At 40.2% G+C, this 27,056-nt stretch overlaps 1 long non-coding RNA gene across 1 annotated transcript; it reads left to right on the top strand.

Moving 5' to 3' along the window:
* Positions 1 to 1,084: 1,084 nt before the first annotated feature.
* On the top strand, positions 1,085 to 4,974 carry LOC138716667 (uncharacterized). Its single transcript, XR_011336703.1, has 3 exons — positions 1,085 to 1,162; positions 2,033 to 2,092; positions 3,710 to 4,974. It is a non-coding gene; the product is annotated as an uncharacterized lncRNA (long non-coding RNA).
* The last annotated feature ends 22,082 nt before the right edge of the window (positions 4,975 to 27,056 follow it).

Below are 27,056 nucleotides of genomic sequence, written 5' to 3'. Positions count from 1 at the left end.
ATCTTTACAATGGCAGATTTTGCCAATTAACACAACCAATAAACTTTATAATGTGTAGATTAGGATTTCAAAATCAATTAAGCAATGTTTAGGAGGTAAGCACAATTAGACTACATCACAGTCCTGATGGTATTTGTAATTAGCTTAGAGCTTCAACTGAAAAGACGAAAGGCCAGATGCTCAGCAAAGCACAGCTGGCAGTAAGATAATTAAGTTATATCATATGATGCTGGCTCCTGCTTGGGCTTAATCCAGAACCATAGCCTTATGCTAGAAGAATTACTTTAATTACAGATTGTGAAAGGCGAACATGTCTCTCTCAGACCGTAGGTGTAAATCTTGATATGCAGCCTTAAGCTCTGAATCAACAAAATTCATACACAGCGGAGAGTATGAGCATTGGTGTTGAGTCAGACCAGAAGCACATGTCAGCCTCTGTGGTGCCTCTTTAGTGTGCTTCATAGCAGATTGCTCAGAGACATGCCAGCCAGCTGGTTTCAGGGGGACTTAAAATTAAGGACAGGTTCATTTATGCAGGGGCCTAGATGCTAAGGAGGTGAAGGGCCAGTGTGCGTGGACAGAGACAGATGCAAATAGTGAGACTTTGCTACTTTGCCCTTTGCCATTTCCTCCACAGAATTAAGATCAAGCTTAATTGACAGGGAGGAGGGAACTAGATGATCTTTAAGGTCCCTTCCAACCCAAACCATTCTATGATTCTGTGAGTCTATGGTTCTATAATAATTAAGAAGATCGTGATTTTAGTTTAAAAGGCTATGAAGCTGTAGGACTGGATATTTCCACATTCAGTGTTCTGTAGAGGTCATTACCACAAAGTTTTTGAATGCCTTAAGTCTGTAAGCAACTCTGAGGAGAAAATTTTATGTACATGGATAAGACCCTCAAAAACATGAGAAGGTGGTCACCTATTCCTACATACAACAGAGAGAAAGCAGCTTTGTAATGATCTGCCATTTTTTACGGGTATTTAACACACTAGGTGCTTGGCTGTGAATGATGCAGATTGTTGTGTGGCTGCGCTTGATTAGTTTTTAGGAGGCAGCCAGCATTCTTTCCTCTCTTCCACAGCAGCTCTTGAGACCTATAACTTAATGCATCAGACAAATGAGAAGCCAGGAAAAGGGCAGGAGAGGACGGGAAAGTATGTATAGCACATCTGCAAAAAAAAAAAAAAGTATTTTTCACTTGATTGTATTAATTTTTCTGCTTACAAAGTATCCCTTACAAAGCAGCAGAGGAAAATAAGCACCCCCAGAGCACAACATGTCCCAGCTGCCTTTGGTGGCCACGCTTGAATGGGGTGACTCACTGTCCGAAGCTCGTTATTTCTGATTTTAAAAGATAAGCTTAGACCTGGCTTTAGTGGAACAAACTCTACCCAAAGAGACCTAAAATGTGAGAATTTTTCCTGAAGAACCAGTCAGTGGTTAAAATTAATGGGAAACTGAGAAGGAAATCAGAGCCCTGCTGTAAGAATTACAGCTCATTTACTTTTATCTTCCTATTAATTTACTTGTTCACAGCGTTTAACTGCTAGGTACTAAGATGCAGCCTGGATCCTTACTTTGTGTTGGCTAAACAGGCTTTTGAAGTGAATGGGTATTTTTCAGAATTAGGATAAAGATAATACTAGGAATGCACATCTGGATTGCTTCCTGTGAGAGAAATATGAATGAACAGTCTTACAAATCCTTTGCTCTAAAAGATGAATGTCATCACCCACTAAAACCTACCTATCAAAGGATAAGTAAAAAGAATTCTCAGTCATTGAGCCAAGCTCAGATGACTCTGTTCCTGGAAGTAAAAGTGGCTTCTTCTAAGATTAATGGCATGTTCTGTGCCTTTCAACTTAACATAGGAAATGAGAAAAAGTCTTTTGGAAAACAGCATCAGCCTTGGGCAATACATGTATTTGGAAGGCTCTGTAACATGTGCCTGTACTAAGACCTTGCTTTCTTTTTATCCTGTTTATGCATAACAGCTTGGTACTTTATTCTTCTTTTTATCCCAGCTCACTCCCAATTCTGCTTTTCCACACTGCATTCTTGCAACGTGTTATGTTGGACATCAGGTGAGAAGTTCATGATCCTTCCAACCATGACACTGCTCGATGTCTGTTCATTGTACCTTCTTTGTCTTCTTCCCTCCTTCTCATGATTTCATGCTCACATGTGACTTCAATCTCCAAAGCTTGTTTGGCATCATGACATCCCTACCTGTCCTTATCACGTGTTAAATTATTTTAAACACATATTGGTAATGCAAGCTTCTTTTTAGCTCTTTTGCAGAAAATTTCCATTGGATATCCATTCTTGAAAATTATTTACTTCATGATGGCTGGAACCCATTTGTGGCCTCTAAAAAAGATGAGCTTACTCCTATGCAATAAAACTGGTATTTCAAAGTCTTAGAGTAACTTCACTGATTTCATAGAATCACAGCAGGGAAGAATTTAGATCCATTAGGTGTATGTTGTTCCAGAGCACAGATTGGTGTAACTTGTTTATTGGTTTCAAACCTCTGATGTAATTCATGAACCTGTACTTTATGTATTTATCCTGGAAGATTTTGACCTATCCCACTCTGACTGTCTAGAAAAGCTCACTGCCTCAAAGGCAAAATTACTAATTAGTGTCATTTTCTTAGGAAAAAGTCTTTTAGAGTAACTCAATTTTATTATTCTGACTATATTAAGTTATCCAGCTGAAGGCAACAATATTTGTTTCTGGACAATCCTCTGTGTTAATAAGACACAGGGATACAGGTCACAGAAAGGTTGGTGTAGTCTTTCTATTCACTATCAACTCCTCTCCCTTACTTGTACAGCTGATTTACAAAGTGACTGCCTGCAATTGCAGGGGCCTGATGGTGAGCTCAGATACAGCTTATTACCTGTGTTCTCAGGTATTTCTGTTGTCAAATACTCCTTTGTGTGACCACAGAACTACTGTTTTACACTGAACTCCCAATTAGAAGTAAGTATGTACGTAAGATATATTCCTTCCTCATTCCTGTTGGTCTGAGTTATCATGCCTTCATACCTTAAGATTTACAGACATGCTTTTGCTGTTGCCATTTCGAGGCAGTGGTTAAAACAAAGTATGTGGCATGTAGAATAGTGATTTTCGAGTGTCGCAATGGATAGCTGTAAGCTCTTCAGAAGGGATTCACTCTGGGACATGGTTTAGTAGGCATGGTAGAGCTGGGCCAATGGATGGACTTGATGGTCTTAGAGGTCTTTTCCAGCCTTAATGATTCTATGATTCTGTGACTCTACTGACAAAGATTAAGATGGATGCTTAAGATGCACTCAGCAGATATGCATGGTCTAAATCTCATAAGCAGGCAGTTACTAACCCAGGATTTCTCTGTCATGTGAGAATATGATCGTTATCGAGGGTGGAAGGATCCTATCTGCCCTGCTCTGCTCAGCCTTCAGTGTGGTAAAGAACTAATGCAACCACACTAATGCAAGTCAGCCTTTGCAGCAGATCCAAGGCAGGATCTGATTTTGGACAGAAAACATAGAAAATATAGAAATTTAGCAGACCAATACTTATAGAACTGGCTGAAGGTGTGTTTGCTTAAAGATATTAGAGGAAAGGGCATTTTGCTGTACTTTCTGAATTGGCATGAGCTTAACCTGAAGGTTCTGTCTTTATTGCCACCTGTGGCTGGAGGGCTGGAGGGAGGCTGCTGGGTGCAGAACATCTACCCTGGTAGTCCCCACACCCAGAGATCCACCACCAGCCAAGGACCCAGGTTCTGGGGACCATCATCAAGCAAAACTCTAATGTGCTGCAGTAGTCCATGAAAGCTGGCACTGACTTCTTATTGTTAAATACTTTGGGACACCTCAAATATGAATGGAGCTATATAAAATTTAATTCTATTGTAAAGAAAACAGCTGTCACGAATTAAAGTGACTATTAGCTTTTGAGATGTGGACTACTGTCCAGTAGGGATTGAACACAAAACTCAGTCCATTTAACTTTGAGATGGGAATTTGTCTTCTCTTTCCCAGAAAACAAAACCCCAGGGATTTTATATCTATAAACCACATATAGCGTATCACCCAAACAATTTCTTTTGAGGTTTGAAAAACTCCATGCTGCTAATTATTGGTTATAGATGGTTTGAAAGAAACATGTAGTTTTAATGCTGGGTTTAATTAAAATGCCTTTAATAACAGTCATGGATTTTGCAGCACAAGTGCTAAAAGGGCAAAATCTGCTTTTGCAGTGAATTCAGTTCAGAAGAACTAGATGAGCAAGCAGCCCAAGCAAGAATTGGGCCAAACTTTGCAAAACAGTTTTGCTTTTAATGTGACTGAAATCTGCTTTCCCAACAAGAACATTTGCTGGAAAAGAGCAGATTTACCATTTGAACTTTACCATTTCCTCTTCTACAAAACAATGGAAGAAAAAAGGAACCTTTCCAATTTTTTACCCCTTTAATTAATAAGACATTCTTTGGTGTATGACAGGAAAAATATGTGATGAATGTACTTGATAGGTTATGATTAATAGTGATCTAGGGAGGTTTTACAGACATGAGGTGCCCCATAAATACAGAATTAATACCAAAGTGAACATTTTTATAATGTCCATTTTGGCACTCTCTTTGACCTAAGATGTTAGTAGCTTTATATGTCATTTAATTAAAGCTTTAAAAAATAAAATGCAAACAGCTCTTTTCAAACCATAACAATTCAGTGCATGACTTATGTGGGTTTGAACTGGCACAGTTAGTGAAAACATTCCCGGTGCCACTTTATTTCCATAAAACATATGTATTATAAGCTTTACCAGAAATTTCTCTGACAGCTTTGAAGAGTTCAGGCAGAGGACATTTTGAATAGAAGGGTTGGATGTGGCCCACTTTTCAAAATTATTTAATAATTTGATTAGTACTAATTAGAGAGAGGAAAGATATATCAATGGTACATCTAACTTACAACCAGAGTCTGCAGCTAGATATATTTTAGGAAAAATTTTAGATCCTACAGCTGGGTTGGGGCAATCCCTGATTTCAGTACAAGACAGGGGATGATGTGATTGCGAGCCGCCCTGCAGAGAAGGACTCGGGTGTGCTGGTTGATGAGAAGCTCGATATGAGCCAGCAATGTGTGCTTGCAGCCCAGAAGACCAACCATGTTCTGGGCTGCATCAAAAGCAGCGTGTCCAGCAGGTCGAGGGAGGTGATTCTGCTCCTCTATTCCTCTCTTGTGAGACCTCATCTGGAGTATTGTGTCCAGTTCTGGAATCCTCCATATAAGGATATGGAACTGTTGGAACAGGTCCAGAGGAGGGCTACAAAGATGATCAGAGGGCAGGAGCACCTCCCATATGAGGACAGGCTGAGAGAGTTGGGGTTGTTTAGCCTGGAGAAGAGAAGGCTCCAAGGCTATCTTATAATGACTTTCCAGTACCTGAAGGGGGCTACAAGAAAGCTGTTCACAAAGGGGCTGTTCACAAAGGGACTGTTCACAAAGGCTTGTAGTAATAGGACTAGGGATAATGGGTATAGACTGGAGAGGGGCAGTTTTGGACTAGACATAAGGAAGAATTTCTTCACTATGAGAGTGGTGAGGCACAGGCACAGGTTGCCCAGGGAAGCTGTGGATACCCCATCCCTGGAGGTGTTCAAGGCCAGGTTGGATGGGGACTTGGGCAGCCTGACCTAGTGGGACATGACCCTACCCATGGCAGGGGAGTTGGAACTAAATGATCTTTAAGGTCCCTTCTAACCCTAACTATTCTATAATTCCATGAAAAATTAATGTCTGTATTTAGGTCTGAAAATAGTGACCCTGACTTACATTTCACCTGTTCAAAATTACTAATAACTAGTGGTGTTAATCCAAAATAATATCAAAATTAAGGGATCTTTTGGCCCATTGCCCAACTGTTGCATTAAAGTTTATGTAGATAATGTCTTCCACTTGGTCCCCTCTGGAAAGGCTCTTAATCCAGGGCTGTTTTGGGTAGTCTGCTGAGCTGGTGGTAAAGACAGTCAGCTACTGAAGAAAAACTAGCTGAGGCAAGAATATAAAACCAGAAAGACAGGGTTATACATGCTCAATGGCTGCCACTCTGGAGTAAAACACAGAAGCAGTGTATCAGTGCAGGATTAAAAGCAAGCCCAGAGAAAGTCACTTGCTTGAAACTGTGAGCTGGTCGGTAATCTGAGCTGAGGAGTGCTGAGAAGAGAGACAAAAAGCTGCACTTGCTACAGGCCCTTCATTTTTGAGCGTCCAGACCAAAAAGACCACGGTTATAAAAGAGTAATATATTCATCAATCTTTCTCAGCCTCCAAAAGACACAATGTAAAATGGAAGGTTAATACTGAAGACAATCACCCAGGTGTTGGCACCATTAGAGAAAGGACAATGTCTAGTCTGGTTACTAAAGGAGCCATCGTTAAGGGACAACTGAAATGTCAGGGTTGTTCCTAAAAAAACGGAAAATTAGAACATGTATCTGAGGATCTTAAAACACGTTTCACCAAAAATATAAGATGCTTTGTCAAGGATGAGAGAACATGGATATTGAAGGTTTTATATTTAAAAGATGTATTTTCAGAGAAAAATGAGGTGGAGTAACATTATATGCTATGCTATAAGAGACCATAAAGGAGTAAGGAAACACATAGCATGGATAAAACTATTTGGACTATGTAAGTACAGTATATTACACTATGCAAAAAGATAGGATAAAAAATTAATATTAAGGATAAGCTCCAGGTTTTCCCGAGTATAATTGCAGACAATTTTTGTGATCAACTAAGACAGAGTTCATTGAACAAGAGGGCACCCTTAATTAGACTTTGTTTTTATAAGTGATAAGAAATAAAAACTTGTTTCAAGTGGATCAGGGGTTGATTCAGTTTAAATACAGTTTAAGGATAAACAAAGGCAGTTTTGTAACTAAGGTTTCAGATTTCAAATGGATAAAACTGAAAAATGAAGGTATCTAATTAGTGAGTTATCCAAAAGAAATCAAGTACCTGAGTGCAGAGGAAACATCGAATTAGTCTAAGTCAAAAAGATGAAGCCTATCTGGAATCTGTACCAAAAGCAAAGGAAAAATTTTTATGAACTTGTGCGGAAGCAATCTGAACAGAAAGAGGTAAATAACTACTTAAGAGAATATATTAAGGTTTTAGAAAAAGACTTCTCAGGAGGGAAAAATTGAATGATCAGCAAAATGAGCTACATTATATATCAGGAAACATAAATCACTGAAATTCAGGCTGAATTAGACCTTGAAAAAAAATTTGAAACAACAAGCAAAAAGCTGTTTAACCATACATATGGCATCAAAGAAAAGGTAAAGCCACACTGGAGTGAAGATGGTGTAGAAGTGAATTGTAATTCAGGGACAGTTTCAAACCTCTGCCTTATTTTTAATAAAAACAATGAAAGATTAGGGGAGGTAATCAAAGTGAGACCCTTGAATTGAAAATACACATAGCTGAATTTGAAGCAGAAATCTCCCTCCTGGAACTGTGAAAGAGCTGACATGAGAAACTGAGGATTCGGTGATAATTTTTGTACGTATTACATCAAATTGGCATGGTGTATTACAGTTGAACATATCTAATATTACACTGCTGCTTATGAAAATACGGAAATAGCCCACTGACATCTAGGGACTAACCTGACCTTAATAGTATACAAAATCTAAGAATGAATTTTGAAAGAAAGTCTACGTAGAGAGAAATAAAAATTATATAAAATGCAATATGGCTTTAACAAAACTGAATCATGAAAGAATACGCTGGTATATTTCTTTAGTGATAAAAATGCTTTCCTAGACAAAGGAAATTGAGAGTTTTGTCTGGACTTCAGGCAAACATTTGATATGAAGCCATAGGGAAAAATGTTACATTGTGTGCAGAAGCTGAGAAGTAGTATAATAACTATAAGGTCAACAGGGAACTGCCTAAAGGGCAGCTCACAACAAGTTCTGCTGAAAGGGAAGTTATCAGGTGGCAGGAACTCTATTGTTTGACAAATTGACCTTAGGACCTATTTACTTGATAGTTTCATTAGTGACCTTGGCACAGAAAATAGTAGCAAATGAGAGATATTTACTGATGCCATAAAACTCGAAAGCATGAAAAGATTTGGAAGGAAAGAAATAGGTAACCTTGGTGGCTGGTGCACCAGAAGCAAGATTATGTGTAACACAACTGAGTGCAGTGGCCTCATACAGCAAAGACATATGTCTGCCTCTGTCTGTCTGCTCCGGCTGGTTTGAATCTTCAGAGATAGCTAACTAGCAATAAGCGCGTGGTTACATCGAATGTAGGCCATCTGTCTCTGAACAATTAATTTCTGCAGGAATGAATCCATAAGAATTGACTGCACTATTGATCTGGGCCATCAGCTGGACGCATTCATGGACAAACCCAGAAGGTGATATTGTGACTATATAGGGGAAGTGCTTCCAACATCACAAGAAAAATAGTAGTTCTGCATGAGAAGCTATAGGAATACTATTTTCATTCCTGCTCGTCTATTATCAAGAAAGAAGCACTAAACCCGAAAATAATGCAGTGAAGGACCTCTCAAAAGAGTGGAGACACTGCTTCTTGAGAAAATATAACAGGGTTTGTTAAGGTCAGCAAGGTGAAGTTTGAGAAGAGGTAGGATTGTTTTCTCTAAGTACATTGTGGTTGGAGAAAGGAGATCAGAGAAAAAGATGAAGGGCAGCTCTGTCACAAGAGCTGTGTAAGATGCTTGCTACTCAGAGTCCTAAATTTTTGGAAGTTTCCAATAGCAGAATTTTAAGCAAAAAAACTCACTAGTTCATTATTAATTAGTTCATGTGGTAGATATCAGCTGCTTGATTTAGGTGGGCAAAGGGCTCACAGCCTGAACATTCTCTTGCCCTCCCATGCTTTGAAGCTGCAGCCACATGCATCTTGGCAGCTGAGGTTCATTTGCACAGTTTTTGTCTGACAATTTCAATATAACTGATTCCACTTACGAACCACCATCATAAATACTTGGATGCTTTGAAAATGCTGACTTTGAAAGAAAGGTGAGAGAGCTGCAGAGTGCTACCCCCACATTTCTGGCATGACTAGCTTTGTTGTAAGGATTTTAAGAGTTAAACAAGCTCTGAAACACTGAAGTTGAAAAAAGGAGCAAGGAGGGTGTGGGGCAGGAGGGAGGAATTGTCTAAAGAAAGCAAGTTAGGGTAAGGCCTTACTGAGCCCTGTCCTTTCAAATTTCCTGTGCTTGACACATCATCAGGATGATGTCAAAGTGACTTAACCAGCTATGACACTTCATTCCAATGATGTGGCGAAGCAGGGGAAATTTGAAAGGATGTGGCTTATGGTACTGAAAACAATCATTTAGAGAAATGCATGACTGCTGTTTTTCAATTTAGATGAATTTTAAGCCCTTTCTCCCCTCTCCTAAACACATATTGCACCACTTGAAATATTTGCATTGATGCTGAGCTTGCCAAAGTTTGTTAAAATGGCTTTACAGTGATTAAAAGGCAGCCCTGCGTTTTGATGTGGGGACTTTCTGTTGTGTATTATAGTTTCTATGGCATTGCATGGGTAGCTACAAAAACTAACATCTTATTTATGTTGTTACTATTCCTATTAATTTTAATACTACTAACTTGTAGTAGTAACATCAAGCAAGCAAGCTCAGAAGCCCCAAAGCTTTCAGCACACTTGTCCCTTCACATGCCCACTCACTTCACAGCCCTCATCCATACCTGTGGCCAAGCTGTCGATGCTGGCGGTGTTAGGCAATCCCCATCTATTTGGCCAAATACTGTGCCAGAGCCTGGGAGAGCAAGGACTGTCCCCAGGATGCCCTAGCAGTCTTCTGTGTGTAGGCACTTCTGAGGTGACAACATCCTTCAGCAGCAACTGGCCCAGCCATGGCCAGTGCCTGTAAGAGCATCTCACCTTGTCTCATGGTCCTCACCCTGCAGCAATCCCCACTGCCATGAGGAGGATGGGGAGACACTGAAAGCAGCAGAAGTTCTGGAGTACCAAATGTTCTTTGTGGTGGACAGATGCTCTCCCAGATCCTCCTTGATAGTCTCCATCTCTCCCAGCTCCTCCATGAGAACTTTACATTAAAGCTTCTTCTCAACCTTGAGGGGCATTGTGCCTCGTCACAGTATGATGTAACATTTTTCAGAACACCAAAATGCCTTGGAGGCATCATTTTCAAAATAAATTTCAATTTCAAAAAAAGTCTTAGCCATGAATAGGTTGCAATCTCCTGAGTCACAGTTACAGCAGCATCTCAGTGCACAAGCCACTTTGAAAACTAGCTCTTCTTCCATGGGTAATTGTTCAAATGCCAGTTTAGAGGATGTGCAGTATTAGCCCAAATCTGGGTGCAAATAATAATTATTATGAACAGAGGGACTTTTACACCCTAAAAAAAGTATCTTAGAGCATCTTATATATCGCCTAAAAGAACTGATAGTGTTTCTTTTCATCTGGAAAAAAGGCCAGATATATTTTAAAGTGTTGAGGGATCACTTAATTCACTGTTTTTTAAAGGTGGAGAAAGAGAGGGAGAATGAAATGCCCAGAAAATAGAATACTTATGTGACTCAATCACTAAAATACACAGTAACTACATTTGCTAAAGAGATCTGAGGACAAACAGCTTCAGTACATGCACTCTTGTTAGTTAAAAACAGATATCTTTTATTTAAAGAATGTGAATTCTTTCTTTGCTTTTGCCAGTCTTTCTTTGTTAGATGCTGGTTTACAGTTTCAGCTTCCATTGCTGCTGTAAGGAAGCACAGCTTTGTCTTAAACATGGTACACAACATTTTCTAGCAAATCTTAAACCCCTGAATTCATCACATCTCTATGGTTACAAGCCTACATTTTGGATAAAGGCTTTTCAGAGTAAAGTAATTTTCAGATAAAAGCTGATGCATTTGATTTATGGCACTTCTCAGCTTCCATCATTTGAAAAAGACAAATGCTTGATTATTGGTTAGCAACATTTTTTTTCAAGAATAACTGTTTCGGAGTGAAAAACCCCAACTCTAAAATTATACAGTCTGACTCAAAGCACAGCTAGTTTTCATAAAATGATATGTGAGTGCTGAAACCAAACAGGGACACACATGCATTACCTGTGTTTGAAGTACTCTGTGTTGAGAGGAAGTAGGAGAGGAAGAAAGCAACACAGACCATTAGATTAAGAAGAAAATCTTTTTCCCATGTCATAACTTTTATAAATGGTATTGAATATCTTCCTTACTCAATATATGCTCATTCTTACATGTAGCTATGACAGTAGCAAAGAGCTCTTGGCACATTTATCGTTCTGCTAAAAAGTGTGTGAAGTTCAATTCACATTAACCTGTTAAAAGGACACTGAAAAGCCAACTGGTTAATAGAATGATGTTTTCTTTTGAGATCGTAGCCCTGTTCTGATGGTAAAGACCATCCTATCTCTCACCAACTGTGCACCAGCAGATTTTCAACACTTACCTGACAAGAGAAAAGCATCATGCTGAAAAACATGCCAAAATACCGATTTTTGCATTTAGGTAACATTGAAACCGGCCACAGGTCTTTCAATACGCCTGAGGTAAGGTCTGGTGCTTCGTAGGCCATGAGGACAGTGAAAATAAAAAGGATCTTTCTAAGCATGTGTGGTAGGAAGTGGAACATACCGTTCTCTTTTTCTTAGAGAGTGTACTGTTATTATTTTGCAGTAATATTTTGCCAGGTAATTTTTTCCAAATGCCATCAGCAATTCTTTCATGAAGATGTTATAGAAGATAGTGAGATTGACATGACATCTTTTAAAAAGAAGCTATAAGGGCATATATTAACAGTTTTACAAGCTTTTTCACTTCTTAACTCAGCTACAATGATAGTTCAGTCATAAAATGCAGTGGAAACTATGTGCAACGCGTTTGGTTTCAATTGTCTGTTAGTTTCATCCGACTTATATATATATATCATATCTTTGCCGGGGTGGGAAAGATTTTTTTTACTACCGACTAATGCCTTACATTAAGTCCTCAGAGTTTGTGTCAAATTTTAACTTCTGTTTGTTTTAGCCCTGTGAAAAAAAGACGAAACAAAATGTTCCAATATCAGCTCCCCCAGACCTCCTTGATCTTATCTGACATTTTCTTATAAATGCCCCTCTAAGTCTCATGATCTCATTATTAATGAACAAAGATTTACAACATTTTTTCCAGATATGTCAAAGTGGAAACTAACACTTCAGGCCCCTTAAAACATCACAAAAAATATGCTGGGAAAGAGGTATAACAGGAAAGGTAACACTAGCAGCTATATATTCTCCAGGCGAAAACCTGTTTCCTTCAAGAAGTAACATCTTCTGTCTTTGTATGGATCTTAATGTTAATGAAATATCTGAAAGGAATTCCAAACTGATATCTCAAAGGAATCAGACAGAAACATGTGATTTTGAAATGCTGCTGAGCTGGAAGGAAAGACAAGAACAGCACATCTGTGGATGCTATAGAGACCAAGGAACTTTGGGTGTCTGCCTGAACAGTATCTGCTGTGTTCTTTTGTTTTGTTACTTATTTTTCTGACACAGCAAAGATCCATAGGTAGGGTGCATGTAGCTACAGGGTGATGCAAGGCTAAACTTCCAACATAAAACTTATGCCCTCACCCATTATTTTTTTTAAAACAGAAAACAATACAAAGAAATATTTGAAGAATTATTTTCATAGTTTGCAGAAATTTGTGTGTCTGCAACCACATTCCTTAACAGTAGTAGTCATATCGGATAACCCCTAGACCCAAATGTGGCATCCTGCTAACATAAAGTTTCCTTTGCTGGATGACTCCTCTGAATTTCCACTCTTTCTCTCTTTGCCCTATGTTTATTTCCTCTTAACTCTAATATGATCTTATTTCTAACCTGCTGCTATTCAAGTAGCTATTTTGGCCTTGCTCCCCATGCTCAACCACTGGTATCATAATAAGGTGGATTCTCATGTTTGCACTTGAAGCCACTTCTTGGGCTGCCATGGCATTTTTAAGCCCTGACAATCTTCTACTAACATTGTAAGAACTGTTCTTCATACAAACACTTTATCAAACTGGAGTTTCTAACATGCTCTTTGCTTTCCACAGCTGCCACATGTTGCATAAATCACCCAGAAAACAGGTTTGCAGTAAGATTCACAGTGACTCTTTTTTTCTCAGTTTTGGGGCCTCTGGGCACACCATTACAAACAGTCACCGTATTTATATTTACAAACCACAAACCCTAAAGAAAGCAAAAGAAGCTGCCATTTATAATTATAGTTTGTAGGCAGAGAAGGAAGCTGTCAAAGATATCCAGCGGTTATACGCCTCATTAAAGGCCCAGTGAAGTTGGTAATAAACTTTCCTTTTGATCCATTGCACATTGAACAAAAACAGCACCCAAAGAGGAATTTAAATGGGACGTAAAAAGTCTATTAAAAAAACCCCACCCCTAAAACAGGTTAAATTTTTTTGTGAACTGTGAGCTTGCTAGAGGTCTTTGGCCACTTCTGCGTTAGCCCCATTATATATATTCCATTCTCTTTCAGTCAATGACACTGAAGTGAGCTGTATGCCAAGGGTTTCTAAATCCTCTTCCCTCTTTGCATGTGTAGAGCAATTTCTGCAAGGTACGGTTTTGCTTAGTGCCTTGCATGACTGGGGATGAAAAAAATGAGGAATTCTGTGAGCTTTTTTATATTAAGATCTAATCCACAACAATACACCTGTAATCTTTATACCAACAGCCCTCTCCTTTTGATAGTAAATTAATGATGACAAGTATTCTTTTTCTGTAGGTCAAATGTACTAGGTAATGCTTCAAATTATCTATCTACTAAAAAAAGAAAATGTTGGCAAAGATCATTGTTACAGGTGCATCACAGGAATAGCAAATTCGATCCAGGCACTGCTGTGTGTACTTACTACAGTAAGGATTTTAGATGCCATGCAGGAGTACTGTTGTCCTAGTTGGACCGCCTTTGTGGTGGGAAACAAAATCAGAGTGATCTGTTTTACATCAAAAAGTATATTAGTCAATAGGAAGCATCAACATAATCTCTGTGATGAATGTAATACCAGCCTTGATGCTAGCTGCTCAGCAAAGGATACTTCAGCCTCTTAAATCCAGAGTGTCCCAATGTGGAGATGAGATAGATATCCTGCATCTGAGGGAACCCAGAGCAAAGCTGGAGGGATAAACTTTCTCTCCTTTTCTCCCTGATTATCTCAGTATAAGGCAGCCTTAGAGAGTTGACCAGTCTCAAACAACTTGAGCTAGATAAAAGGTGTAGAGCTCAATAAAGAGAAGATGATAATCTTCTTGGCGGGGTGCCATGAGATGGGTGTCCAGTGCTGTGTACAGGAGAGGCTTGCACTTACGATGGAGAGCAGGATTTCATAGAATCATAGAATAACCAGGTTGGAAGAGACCCACCAGATCATCGAGTCCAACCATTCCTATCAAACACTAAACCATGCCCCTCAGCGCCTCGTCCACCTGTGCCTTAAACACCTCCAGGGAAGGTGACTCAAACACCTCCCTGGGCAGCCTCTGCCAGTGACCAATGACCCTTTCTGTGAAAAAGTTTTTCCTAATGTCCAGCCTAAACCTCCCCTGGTGGAGTTTGAGGCCATTCCCTCTTGTCCTGTCCCCCATGACTTGGGAGAAGAGGCCAGCACCCTCCTCTCCACAACCTCCCTTCAGGTAGTTATAGAGAGCAGTGAGGTCTCCCCTCAGCCTCCTCTTCTCCAGGCAGAACAACCCCAGCTCTCTCAGCCACTCCTCATAAGGCCTGTTCTCCAGCCTCTTCACCAGCTTCGTTGCTCTTCTCTGGACTCGCTCCAGAGCCTCAACATCCTTCTTGTGGTGAGGGGCCCGGAACTGAACACAGTATTCGAGGAGTGGTATGTGTGTATTTGTTTGTGTGTATGTTTGCTCAGAGAAGTTTGAGGTCAAGAAGACTTATTAGATCACTTAACCCAGAGAAAAGGGTTATGGCAGGGCTTGTTGTGTTCCTTCGTCCCACTGCCACTCTTCAGTAAGTCAGTGGCAGAATATGTTACTCGGAAGGGTACAGTGCCAGTAGCACAACTAACAGAGCACAGTCAGGGGAATACATGGGTTCCCTATACAGGGCACAAAGAAGACATAGGCACCAAAAGCACAACCCTCCAGAAACCAGGGTGCATGCTCACGCTGGCTTAAATCTACCTCTCTGGGCACTGGAACAGGCTGCCCAGGGAGGTGGTTGGGTCGCCATCCCTGGAGGTGTTTAAACGATGGGTAGACGAGGTGCTCAGGGACATGGTTTAGTGGCAGATAGGAACGGTTGGACTCGATGATCCTGGAGGTCTTTTCCAACCTGGTGATTCTATGATTCTATGATTCTATGATTCTATGATTCTATGATTCTATGAACGTCAGTACTGCCCTGCTGACATTGCCACCAGCACCTGTGTAAGAAGGATCCACAGGATGGGGGTGGGGGGGTATCTGCTATTTCTGTAATCCCAGATGCCTCAGCAATGTGACTAAAACAAAGCAGGCTCTCACCTTTTGATCACTGGCAATTCATTTGTTCAATATAAGTGTCATTGCTTCTCACAAATTGACTTTTTCTCACTGGGGTAGACAGACACAGGTACACTTAAAAAGCAAACAATTTTGAACTGAAGAAGCTGTCATCACTGATTCTAACTGACATCTCCATTGTTATACTCCTATGGTAGGATTTGTAGAAATTGAAATAATATGATGCTAGCCTCACTTATCTGTGAGGAATGAACACCTGACAAGTAAGCCCCACTGCTTGTGTTTGCCCAGCACCTAACTGAACCACAGGGAAGCACCCACCTTTGTTGTGATACATTACCTTGACATTCCCACTGGAGCCAGAGTCATAATTCTTTGGTTTCACAGACCAAAGCTGGTTTTATGTCTCCAAAAGACAGGTGAAAGGCCCACTTGCCGCAAGCAAGCTTTTAGCCACAAGCCCAGCAGACAATCTCCGTTCATCTGGGAACAGGTACAGTTACAGTATTTGCCTGGGTACCTCTGTGTGCATGTTACCCACCTCCCTCGGTGAACACTCTGATCATGCAATCATTTTCTGTGCTTTTCTGCTAACCCCTTCTCTTGCATCTGTCTTATTTTACTTATTTCAATGCTGTTTGGGCACAGGAGGAGAGAGTGGCTCCACATACCTATGGTTTTACAGCTCAAATGGACCGGGAGAGGTGTGGTTTCCACTTCCACACCCAAGCCAATGCCTGAAAAAACACCAAAACCACAAAAGAGAGGAGCAGATACTGCCCCTACCCCATTTAAACCTGAATTACTTTGCACAAAGAGGAACTTTTATGTTCCTCACTGGCAGGTATCCACCAAAGATGTGATGGCTCCATCTCAAAGGGGATGAGAGGTGTAGGGCCAAACACACTGCGGTGGGACTTGAATTAGTGTGGCTAAGCCTTGGTATTACCAGGCGTTGCTGAATAAGTAGATAAATCTGCTCTTCTGTAACAGTAAGTAGATCTTAGGGGAAGGAGAGCATGACAGTTTCTATTTTACAACAGCCACAAACTGCACTTCATAGGGTATTATAATGATTAATTCATTGCTACCTGGCATCTTCATGTTAAGATGGAATGCTTTCCTAGAAGATAAACCACAGAAGCCACTGTAATAATGTATTTGGAAAGAATAATTTCCTCTTTTGCAGAATTTTCTGGATTCACAGCTTGTGCTACAACTGAGGGGAGACCTCATTGCTCTCTATAACTACCTGAAGGGAGGTTGTAGAGAGGAGGGTGCTGGCCTCTTCTCCCAAGTGACAGGGGACAGGACAAGAGGGAATGGCCTCAAGCTCCACCAGGGGAGATTTAGGCTGGACATTAGGAAAAAATTTTTCACAGAAAGGGTCATTGGGCACCAGAACAGGCTACCCAGGGAGGTGGTTGATTCACCTTCCCTGGAGGTGTTTAAGGCACGGGTGGACGAGGTGCTGAAGGGCATGGTTTAGTGATTGACAGGAATGGTTGGACTCGATGATCTGGTGGGTCTCTTCCAACCTGGTTGTTCTATGATTCTATGATCTATTAACTGTCTTCTAAAAGCTTATTGGTAAAATATTAATCACACCATGTAGCTTGTGTATCAAAAGGAAATTCAATTTGACAAGTCTACTTAAAAATGAATAAAGCTTCTACATTTACACAGTGCCCATACAGACTAGAAACTCCTTCAGATTTTTGTGTAAGTAAATATGAATTATTCAAGAAAGTGGGCAAAATCTGTTGTTCCCTGGTCCTTCTCTCAGGAAGCTTTAAATATGAAAATTCCCTTGCTTTCTCAGGGTCACATGCTTTTTGTTCTCTCTTTTTTTTTTTTTTTTGAGATTTTTGAGAACCACAGTTCCTGCAAAGGGGGATCATTGTAAAGTATAGGCAGTCTCCAAAATGAACAAGCAATGTTATGAAATCTCTTTGTAGTTTGAAATACACTATTAGGCAAAGGAGTCTTGTTCTATATGCCACTGCAAATAGCAATTAGTTCAAGCAGAAAAGATTATGACCAGGTGCAGGTTTTGAAGTGACTTTTGGTGGGAGGAGGAAAAGGTCTCTCTTTGTTAATTGTCTGTGGTAATACATCAGGCATCTGAGGAATTTAGGGATATTCAGCCTTTTGTGCCTAGCCAACACAATACAATTCCCATGGCATCTGCGAACTGGGTGGATACACAGGGCTTATGGATGGTTGTCAGTCTGCTGAAGTAAAAGATGACATGGTGAGGAAGCATATGTTATATTTGTCTTCCGCAGCACATCTATTTTGCAAGGGCTTTGTTGGGGGCCTTAATAAGAAGACAGGCAGAATGAGCCTCTCCGGTGTGGGAACCCAGGAGCAAGCTCAGGTCAAGGACCCAAGGCAGGCAACAGGCAGACGAAGTGGCTGCAGTGATTCCCTCAAGCTTTGTAAAGCTATAGACGACTTCCAGAAAATGACAAAGAAAGGGGGCTAACACAACAAAGTGTGCCCTTGATAAGAAAGATACTCTCAAAACTTCAAAAACCTCCTTAAATGATTGGATTAACTTCTTCTAATCCTTGAATCATGGCTAGATGTGAGTTCAAAGCACTAATGTAATTTTATTATTACATTTAATCAAATGTTTAAGTTAAGAAACAGGAATGGAGCTAAGGGCAACCCTCCCTTATCAACTTCCAACATCTGAAAGCAGGAATTAATCAATTAAGTAAATGTAGCAAGCTTAGGGATATAATATACAGCAACAGCTGAGTCAGCTTGACCATTGGCCATTTATTGGGGTGAGATGTGCAGCTCAAGCACTACCAGATGATTCAATTCACATAGCGTGACAGTAACAGATAGCCAAAAGAGATGTCCAGACTGAAATAGTATCATAAAATGGCACAGTAGAGAGTCATTTGCCAGCTTAAACAAAATGTTGTCATCAAGGAAGTGGTGCATTTAATGCATATAGCAGAGTAGGCTTCCCTTCCAAATGGAAGTAGATTTTGTAGGTTAGTTTCTTATTAAAAGAGAAATTAGGTTTTCCAGGTCCAGGCATATTTTACGCAACTGGTTTACATCTGCCCGTGCACTCATTTTCAGGAGTTTCAGACTAAATACCAATGCCAAATAAGAACCTGTTGTGTGTAATCTTGCCCTATTCCATAGCTTCCCACAGACAAAGACTTCTTCACAAGTGCAACAGTAATGTAAAATTTCTTCAAATATTACACATTCACTTGCATTACGAACCAGGAAATTGTAATATATAACCAGTTCCACCATCATAATGGATGCCCAAATTACATATGACTAAAGACTTCTTTCTTTCTATAAATCAGCTATGCATGAGACATGGATAAATTGCAATAGGCTTCATTTATGCAGTCAATTAATTCAGTGCATTTTAACATAGGAAATTCCATTCTAACAGTGCAGGCTTCAGCACAAGCATTTTTCCTTAGATGACGAGTAGAGATCTTCAGAAGTGGACAACTAAGTACAGGAAGAAAGACATTATCTGAAAAATCAGAGTACATTACTGCATATTTTCAATACAATGGGATCCTAAGCATTGTTGAAAGAAAGGTAAAGTGCAGTATAATTTGAATGAATCATTCCAGGAGCTAGGAATTTCCTTTGTTTGCTAGAAAACTAAAGCCACAGAACATCAGGGTGGGGTAGTGGGGAGAAAAGGATTGGATAAATCTGAGCTCTGTTCTGTTGCCTCTTTCATCTGTCCAAATTTGGGAACAGCATGGAAATATCATCAACAACAACAACCTCAAAACAAACCAACCACTAACTTAATATCCATAAAGAGTAGGCACTGGCAGTATGCTGACTGGATGAAGTCATGCTACCCAAGTTCAGCACAAGACCAAGAGATAGGAATTTAGGAAACACACAAAAAGCAGTTCTGTCTACTTCAAGCCCATGCCTTAAGCACAAAAATTAAATAACTTTTGTGTTTCCAGCTTTTGCATTCTTCCCTGCTTCTTTTTTTTGCATACATTTGTTACATGTGCATGTCATATCAATGTTAGTGCCCCCTCTGATTTCATCCTTTCTCCTATATAGGTTTTGCAAAAAAACCATGCTGTTGATCTCACGGCTTCCAGGCATTGCCACGGCAACAGACCATGATGTCAGAGATGGGATTTGGAGTTCCTCGTGTCCCATAGCTAAGGGAGAAGCCTGGCTGTGAAGGAGAAAACTCCCATTTGAACAGCTTTGAAAATAGAAATAGGAATTTCAAAAGCAGCTAGCAAAAGGCCTTGGTAGTAAACTATCCAGAAACAACCAGAAATCCAGTGTCAAAAATCTGTCAACTGAAGAGAATCCCAAAACAATCAGCATGGGAATAAATCACTAAAATTACTGGAGCAAAGCCAGTGTTGTGTCAGCGGTAACTGTGGCATTAGAATCATGATCATTTTATGATTATACCAATGAAAGCAAAATACATAAAATGCAGAAAGTACAGCATCTTTAAGTAAATTATGCAATCGGTATTTATTTCAGCTCCACTGGTAAAAGCTGAGTGCAATTTCACATGTATTATTCCCTTGGACTAAAAGTTCATGGTAGAAAAGACAATGTAGGAACTACGTGTGTGAGTGCTCCTAAAATAATCAGATACCTCAGCTTATATGTGTGGGAATACTGTGCAAAACTGCAAGCAGTGACAGGGGACTTGACAGACAAAGGCCACTCCCACAGTCATTACTTTGGAAAAGGAACAGATGTCAACAGCTGAGCCTGGAGACCAGCCTTCTGTGGGCTGAGAGAGGACCCTCCCCAGCCCTGCATCACAGCTTCTTGCAGCACCGGGGATGTGCACCACTGCTCTCAGCCAACTGCCTGACCTCCTCTTTGGTGTAGGTGTGCAGCTGGTGAGGGGAATTAAAAAAAAAAAAAAATTAAAAATGGGGGAATACGTACAGAGAAGGAAAGAGTGCAGAGACCCAGAGCAAAAGTTGAAACTGGGTCATGTTTTGTAGGAGGGTGGTTTGTAACAAAATGAACTGATTCATTCTCTGTACTTGAAAAGAGGGAACTGGGTGGTCTTGCTCATTCTTGGGGTTGCTATTGCAATGGCTAACCTACCTATATCCCTAACAGATCTCTGTCTGCTTCTTAGACAGGAAGCCTCGATGACTCATATGTTGGACAAGGATGACATATGATGAGCTGAAGAACCTCAAGCAATATATTTCTATGGAAAACTGAATAAACTGAAGGGTATACACATACCCTCCCATCATGATTTCAAAGGTAACTTTAAAAAACAACATAGAAGTCAGCATCTGTTCAGTACTATGCTCTGATTTAAGGCGTGTCTACACCCAGGAGGGGAGTATTGAGGCAAAAAGCCTTGAGCTGCCTCTTTCCAGAGCTGCATGCTATATAATTACTAACTGTCCTTGCTTCAAAAAACAGGGTGCAGTCCAATATAAAGCCATCTATATTGCAGGTGGGACATGAGCCAGTACTGTTGTTGTGCCACGGAGCTATATTAGCCTGTTTAGGTGTTGCCCGGGGCTCTGTACCCTGCTTTGTGGAGTGAACCTGCCTGATGATACAGTTGTGAAACAACTGTTAAAAATGCGTGCTTTTGAAACTAAAACTCTATTTCCACTTCACTAAATTCCAAGCAGACCAGCCCATATTATTTTTGGTATGGATGTTGTAATCACCTTTAAATGTTTTGAATTGCTGGTAGTATTTTAGTGCCTGTTTTGCAGTCCCAGAACCCTGGGATGTAAAACAGAAGATGTGATTCTGGTGGACAACGTTTTCCCCAGCATTTGTGCTGCTTCTTTCAGTGCCAGTGAACTGTGAAGAAGCCACGGTCCAGATGAGCAGTGAGCCCTCTGCATTGTTTTCTCCATTGTCTCTTGTGGTATTTTAAGCATCTGATGTATAGACAATTACCCATGCTGCTGGCACGCACCTTTGTGTTGTTGCTGATTCTTCTAATTTCACTGCTAGCACTTCATATTTCCCTCAAAGCTTGAAGGAATGGCAGGCATTGAAAATTATTTTAACATTAACCCTCACTCTTTAACAGCCTGGCTCCTTCTCAAGTTTTGCCTCATTTTTACTTCTGCCATTCTCAGCATGGCATTTTGCCGAAATGCAGCTGATGCAAAGAGCTGGCCGCACATTTAAATGAAAACAACGGTGTGGGGAGTCAGTGCAAGGTGCTCGACCAGAATTAACTCCTCCAACTCAGTGGAGTGAGAAGGGGACTTTTCAGAAAGGACTACTGTTTTTATCTTCAAGGATGTTGTTCACTGGAATAGCAGGGTGCCTCTAGTACCTTCTGCCTGTAGTAAATGCTGCCACATGGCATGAGTTATGTCAAAATTGTTCTTCACGTTGTGGTTGCAGAAAAGGCACCTACTCACATTCATGTTTCTTTTCAAGTGGTTTTGACCAACATTTTTACTGGAGTTCCCTGAATAACTCAGTCTTGCTTTCTAATAAATATGCCCTCACTTGCAAGTTACTGGAAAAATGCTGTGCACCTGCAACGGGCCACAGAAAAGTGTAGAGGACAAACAGGGTCTTTGCAGCTTAAATAAATTAATTGCAGAGGCTCCAACACTATCTACAAGGAAAAAAAATCTATTAAATACTTACACCCAAAAAAATGAGTAAGAAGGAATTTTAGTGGCACTGGAATACATCGCGGTTAGGGGAAAAAACAGTCCATTTTATCAGAAAAGATTTTGCTACTGACAGCTGCTTCCTCTAACAACTTGCCATACTAAGAGTGAAACAAGAGATCAAGCAATAGCAGTTTTGAACTTAAGCTAAAATATTTGCTTGTTGTGTTTTGCATCATATTTTCATTGTTCCTAGTTCATGAAGTGCAATTATTTGGCTTAAGAAATCACATGAAAAATGACAGGCAAGCTACAAACACTTTGATATCAAGTGCAGATTTATGTCCACATGTTCACACTCATGCCCTACCACACTTTTCTCCCCTTTAATTATGTTACTTCTCTAGTAAGTACCAGATTACCTGACATGTATGTCAGTTAGTCATCCTTTTTGCACTGCAAATCTTACCATCTGTTCAAGATTTCTCAGGATTCAACAGTTTTCAAGTGACTTCTTTATCCACTGGGTCAGACCCTCAAATGTTACAAAAGTAGCATGATTATATCAAAATTTAAATTCATGTGGAGCTTTGTAGAGGGAAGACAGTCTGATCCATCTGGATCTAAGAATTAGATCCAATTAAATCACATATTTAAAGATGGAGATTTAAATTCTTATTTAAATTCTGGATGTAGTGGTTCAATGTTTTCAATTCTCACTTTTGTAGCAATTTTTTGTCTTTCTGCCTTTATGGGGACAAGGAAAGTACTTTTCTTGTATAGTTTTTACTTTACTATACGTAAAGCACCATCTATTGCACAGAAGTGAGTAATCACCAAGTACTGTTGTGTAGGAAAGCTGATGCCATGTGCAGGTGCCTGTTTTGCTCCTGATCATTCACTGTTCCCAGAATTCAGGTATTCTGTATCCCACATCAGTTCCTATAATACTCTGAGGTTAAATGCATGTGTAAATAACTTCAAAGAAACTAAAGCAGATTGATACAAATTCTGATTCACAGAAGCACCAATAGCCAACTCTACAATTCATGAATTTCATCAATAGATGAGTGTGGGGTGTCCTTTTAGGGTTGTCAACTCTTGTGCTGCTTGCTTGATTCTGTTAAACAAAACCCCAACTCTATCTTTTTCTGTTTATCAGTCTGATTTCTAAAATATTCTACTCTAATAAAAAAATCAAAATTGCTTGGCCTTGATAATCTAACATGTTATAGGAGTTGAAAATAAAAGATCAACTTCACTAAATGTTTTGAATAGATTAAGGAAAATGTTTGGGAATGCTTCCTTTTGGATAAGATTCTGAAAACGCATCACAAACACCAGAAATTTCTCATGCTAATAACTCTGCCTCTGTTCCAGCTGTCTTAAAATAGAGGTCTGTGACAGGCTAGGAGTAAAAATATTCAGTCAGAAGTTTGTAACTGTTAGTCATAGTTTGATCTCTTAAATCTGTCTTCAGTGCAAGAAATGCTTAATGTAAAAGAAAACCCAAAAATAAAGTTCTGGAAATCTATGAGGATGTATTACAGACAGCTTCAGTAGGTGTGTATTTCTGGTCTTGTAAAATCATTAGGCGAAATACCTAACACAGTAATTGCATTTTTGAAGACTCATGAACATATTAATTCATTATATTTAATCTATCTTTGAACTACACATGCTCTTCTAGAAGACTGACTTACTGCATTTCAACCATTGGCCATCACAAGACCAAACTAGCTCATCCACAGTGAGACCCAGCAGATTGTTGCCACCAAGAGTCTCACCCTGTAGATCTGCTACTCCTGGGTCTCACCACCTCCTAATACAGACATACTCAACCTTTCCTCATCCTATTCCCAGTATATTTTGATTTCTTGGCGTGGTGTTTAGAAGTCCCTACTGACTGTATGCTTGGTAAGAATGCTGAGGAAAACTTACATTCAATATCTCAGTGCAATCCCTGTGGTCCTGCAGGAGGGAAAGCTCATTCCCCTGACCACCCAGGGAGAAGAATGGAGAGGGCAGCCTGGGGGTGGATTGGATGGTGGGGAGAAGGATGTACAGCTGCTACTGCGGGTTGTTAGGAGACTTCTGCTACCTACTACTACAATTAGCAGAACAACTGAAGGATTTCTGTTCACTAGGCATGGGTAAATGCTTTGCTTTCCCCTATTCAGGATCACGTTCCTTTGGGTTCTGCTCCCCATTTCTTTTGCCAAATAAAATGACTTATTTTCTTAGGAACCTTTTTTTTCAACCTACCTAGAACACAGCTAAAAGTTAACTGCTTCCTCTTTAGCTTTATTCTTCTCTGCACCTTTTTAGGAAGAAAATGCTCTTTTTTTTCTCCAAATGAGACCTCTTTAAAAACCTGGGGTTAGAAATTCCAGCATGAAATCAGGGAAGGGTGGAGATATAAATACCACAAATTACAAATTCATCATTGAATCTGGAGCACATCCACAAATTTAAAAGCCAGTGGGATACTCAGAGTAGAGATAAACACAGATGGACAGCAACATTGCCAGAGAGAAGTATTAGACAGCACCCACGAGTGAAGTTAGGAAATGATCAGATCAAGGGAGTGTATTTTACTCCCACAAACGTCCTTGCTTCCCACCTCTTCCAGTAAAATGAGGCAAGAAATTTCTTACCCCCCACTAAGAATTATTGCAGCAGGGAACTTTTAGGATTACAGTGAGTATGTCCTGTCTGGGTCTGTGCTTCTGGTACGTCCCTCTTTAGAAAACTGACCACTCCATTACCTTCCTGTGCTCTTTCCTCTTGCTGTGTTGTCACTCAGCTATGGGCAATGCCAAAACTTCCCCTCTGAACTGTGTCCTAATTCCTGTAAGCACCCTCATCTGCTAAGTGTCCTCTTCTAAAAATAAATGATCTCCATATGTGCACGAGTTTGCTCTTTGTAATAAATTGCTTCACTGCATACAGCAGATCGCACACAAAAATTCAGTTCTTCCTCTAGTGAAACTGTTGCTGGTGGTGACTCTACCTGGATATTGCCCTTCAGGAACTGAAATTAAAAAAAAAAAAAGGAGTATACACACACACACAGAATCACACAGAATAACCAGGTTGGAAGAGACCCACCGGATCATCGAGTCCAACCGTTCCCATCAAACACTAAACCATATCCCTCAGCACCTCATCCACCCGTGCCTTAAACACCTCCAGGGAAGGTGACTCAACCACCTCCCTGGGCAGCCTGTTCCAGTGCCCAATGACCCTTTCTGTAAAGAATTTTTTCCTAACGTATAATATTGGTCCCTCATATTTCTTGCTTCTCCCTGGGGTCTTTGAACTCTTTGGGTGCTTCAAAATATAAAAGAAAAGCTCTCATTTCTGAGGCAACCCTATCTCTCCACACTTCTCTTGCTTGCTCTCAATATCTGCCTAGTCAGACAACCTCTACCAGCACACGTACCAGAAGTGTTCACTGCTCTGTTAGTGGGAAGAGATGCCTCCCACAGTTGAGAACTAATATACCAGTCACACGCTCGCTGACGCTCCACAAATTTTAAAACTTAATCAGTTCAAGCAATTCTCACTCCCATTTTCATATGCAGCAGACACTTACAATGGAAGTAATAACATTAACAACACCCTGGATGAGTCAACAAAAATTTTCAGCAGAAGGTTTTTGACATTGCGACACACTTCCCTATATTTAGACACAAGGAACGATGGCTCAAAAGTTTAAAGAACTCATGCAAGTTTGAAATTGAAAGTTCTAGGATGATTTTTAGCATTCTGCCTGACTTATCTGGGAAAAGCAGTCAGCAGTTCTCTTCCAGAAAGATCAGGCATGAGCAAGTGGCGAGCTTACTACAGCATTTAGCTGACACACTTTGGATATTCACATTTAAGAGACATTTGTTACTCTGAGTCAAGTCAAGCTTGTGCTGGAGTCCACAACATTAGATATTATTTTTTCTTTAGAGTTTTTAACGTTCTGCTTTTGTTTTTGTTTAGTTTGGTTTTTTTTAATGCACTGTAGTTGCAGAAGCAATCAAATATTGCAGCTGCTTGTTCCCATTCATTTCCGGGCATGGTTGACCCACACTGCCCTGTGTGCCAAGATTGTTCTGGTGGCTGCCTCTCAAAGGACTGATTCCCATTTAAACTGGAGCTTGATTCTCTTTTATACTGCTATAAAACAACAATGGGAAAAGGCCCTAGCAAAAAGAAGAACTAGGCCCTAAATAAACTAAAAACACCTATCTGTCAGGTAGCTAATCTGAGATGTTAGAGGTGCTTATAAAAACTGGTTGTTTTTTCTACAATTGTCCAGGAATGCTGTTAATAGCTCTTTACTGTGGTGCCAAAAAGACACTTTTTGAAGGGATTTAATGCCCAGTTCATTGCAAATCCAATCTTTGATTTTGCTTGTTCCCCAGCCAGCAGCTATGAACAAAACAGACTTTGAAGCCTGCAGCATTATTAATCTGAGAATTATTACAGTAAGAGGGAGAGAAGGAAATAAATCCCTTCTCTTAGCACTACTAACTCAGTGTAATGGCCCAAGAATGACAAGCTAAATATTACTCCAAGATTATCAGGCTTCATTTCTCATGACAGATAGCACGCAGCAGATTGCACTTTATCTTTTTAAGCTGACCTGACTGCAAACTAGGAATGTGCAGAATGCCAAGGCCCTTTATTCCCTCTGTGCAGCCTCTTCCAGCAGAAACTGTGTATCGTGATGCAATATTTACCACTTTGTTCTTTTAGTGCTCAGGACAAAGATATATTCAGAGTAAGCTGGTTCTCTGAAAAAAAAAATCTAAAGTCATTTCGCTCTGCAGACCTGTGGAGCATACGCCTGTGTTGATTC

The sequence above is a fragment of the Phaenicophaeus curvirostris genome, chromosome 1 (genome assembly GCF_032191515.1).
Source record: "Phaenicophaeus curvirostris isolate KB17595 chromosome 1, BPBGC_Pcur_1.0, whole genome shotgun sequence".
Taxonomy (NCBI): domain Eukaryota; kingdom Metazoa; phylum Chordata; class Aves; order Cuculiformes; family Cuculidae; genus Phaenicophaeus; species Phaenicophaeus curvirostris.
The sequence above is the reverse complement of the archived record's forward strand: the minus strand, read 5'-3'. Positions and strand labels throughout refer to the sequence as shown.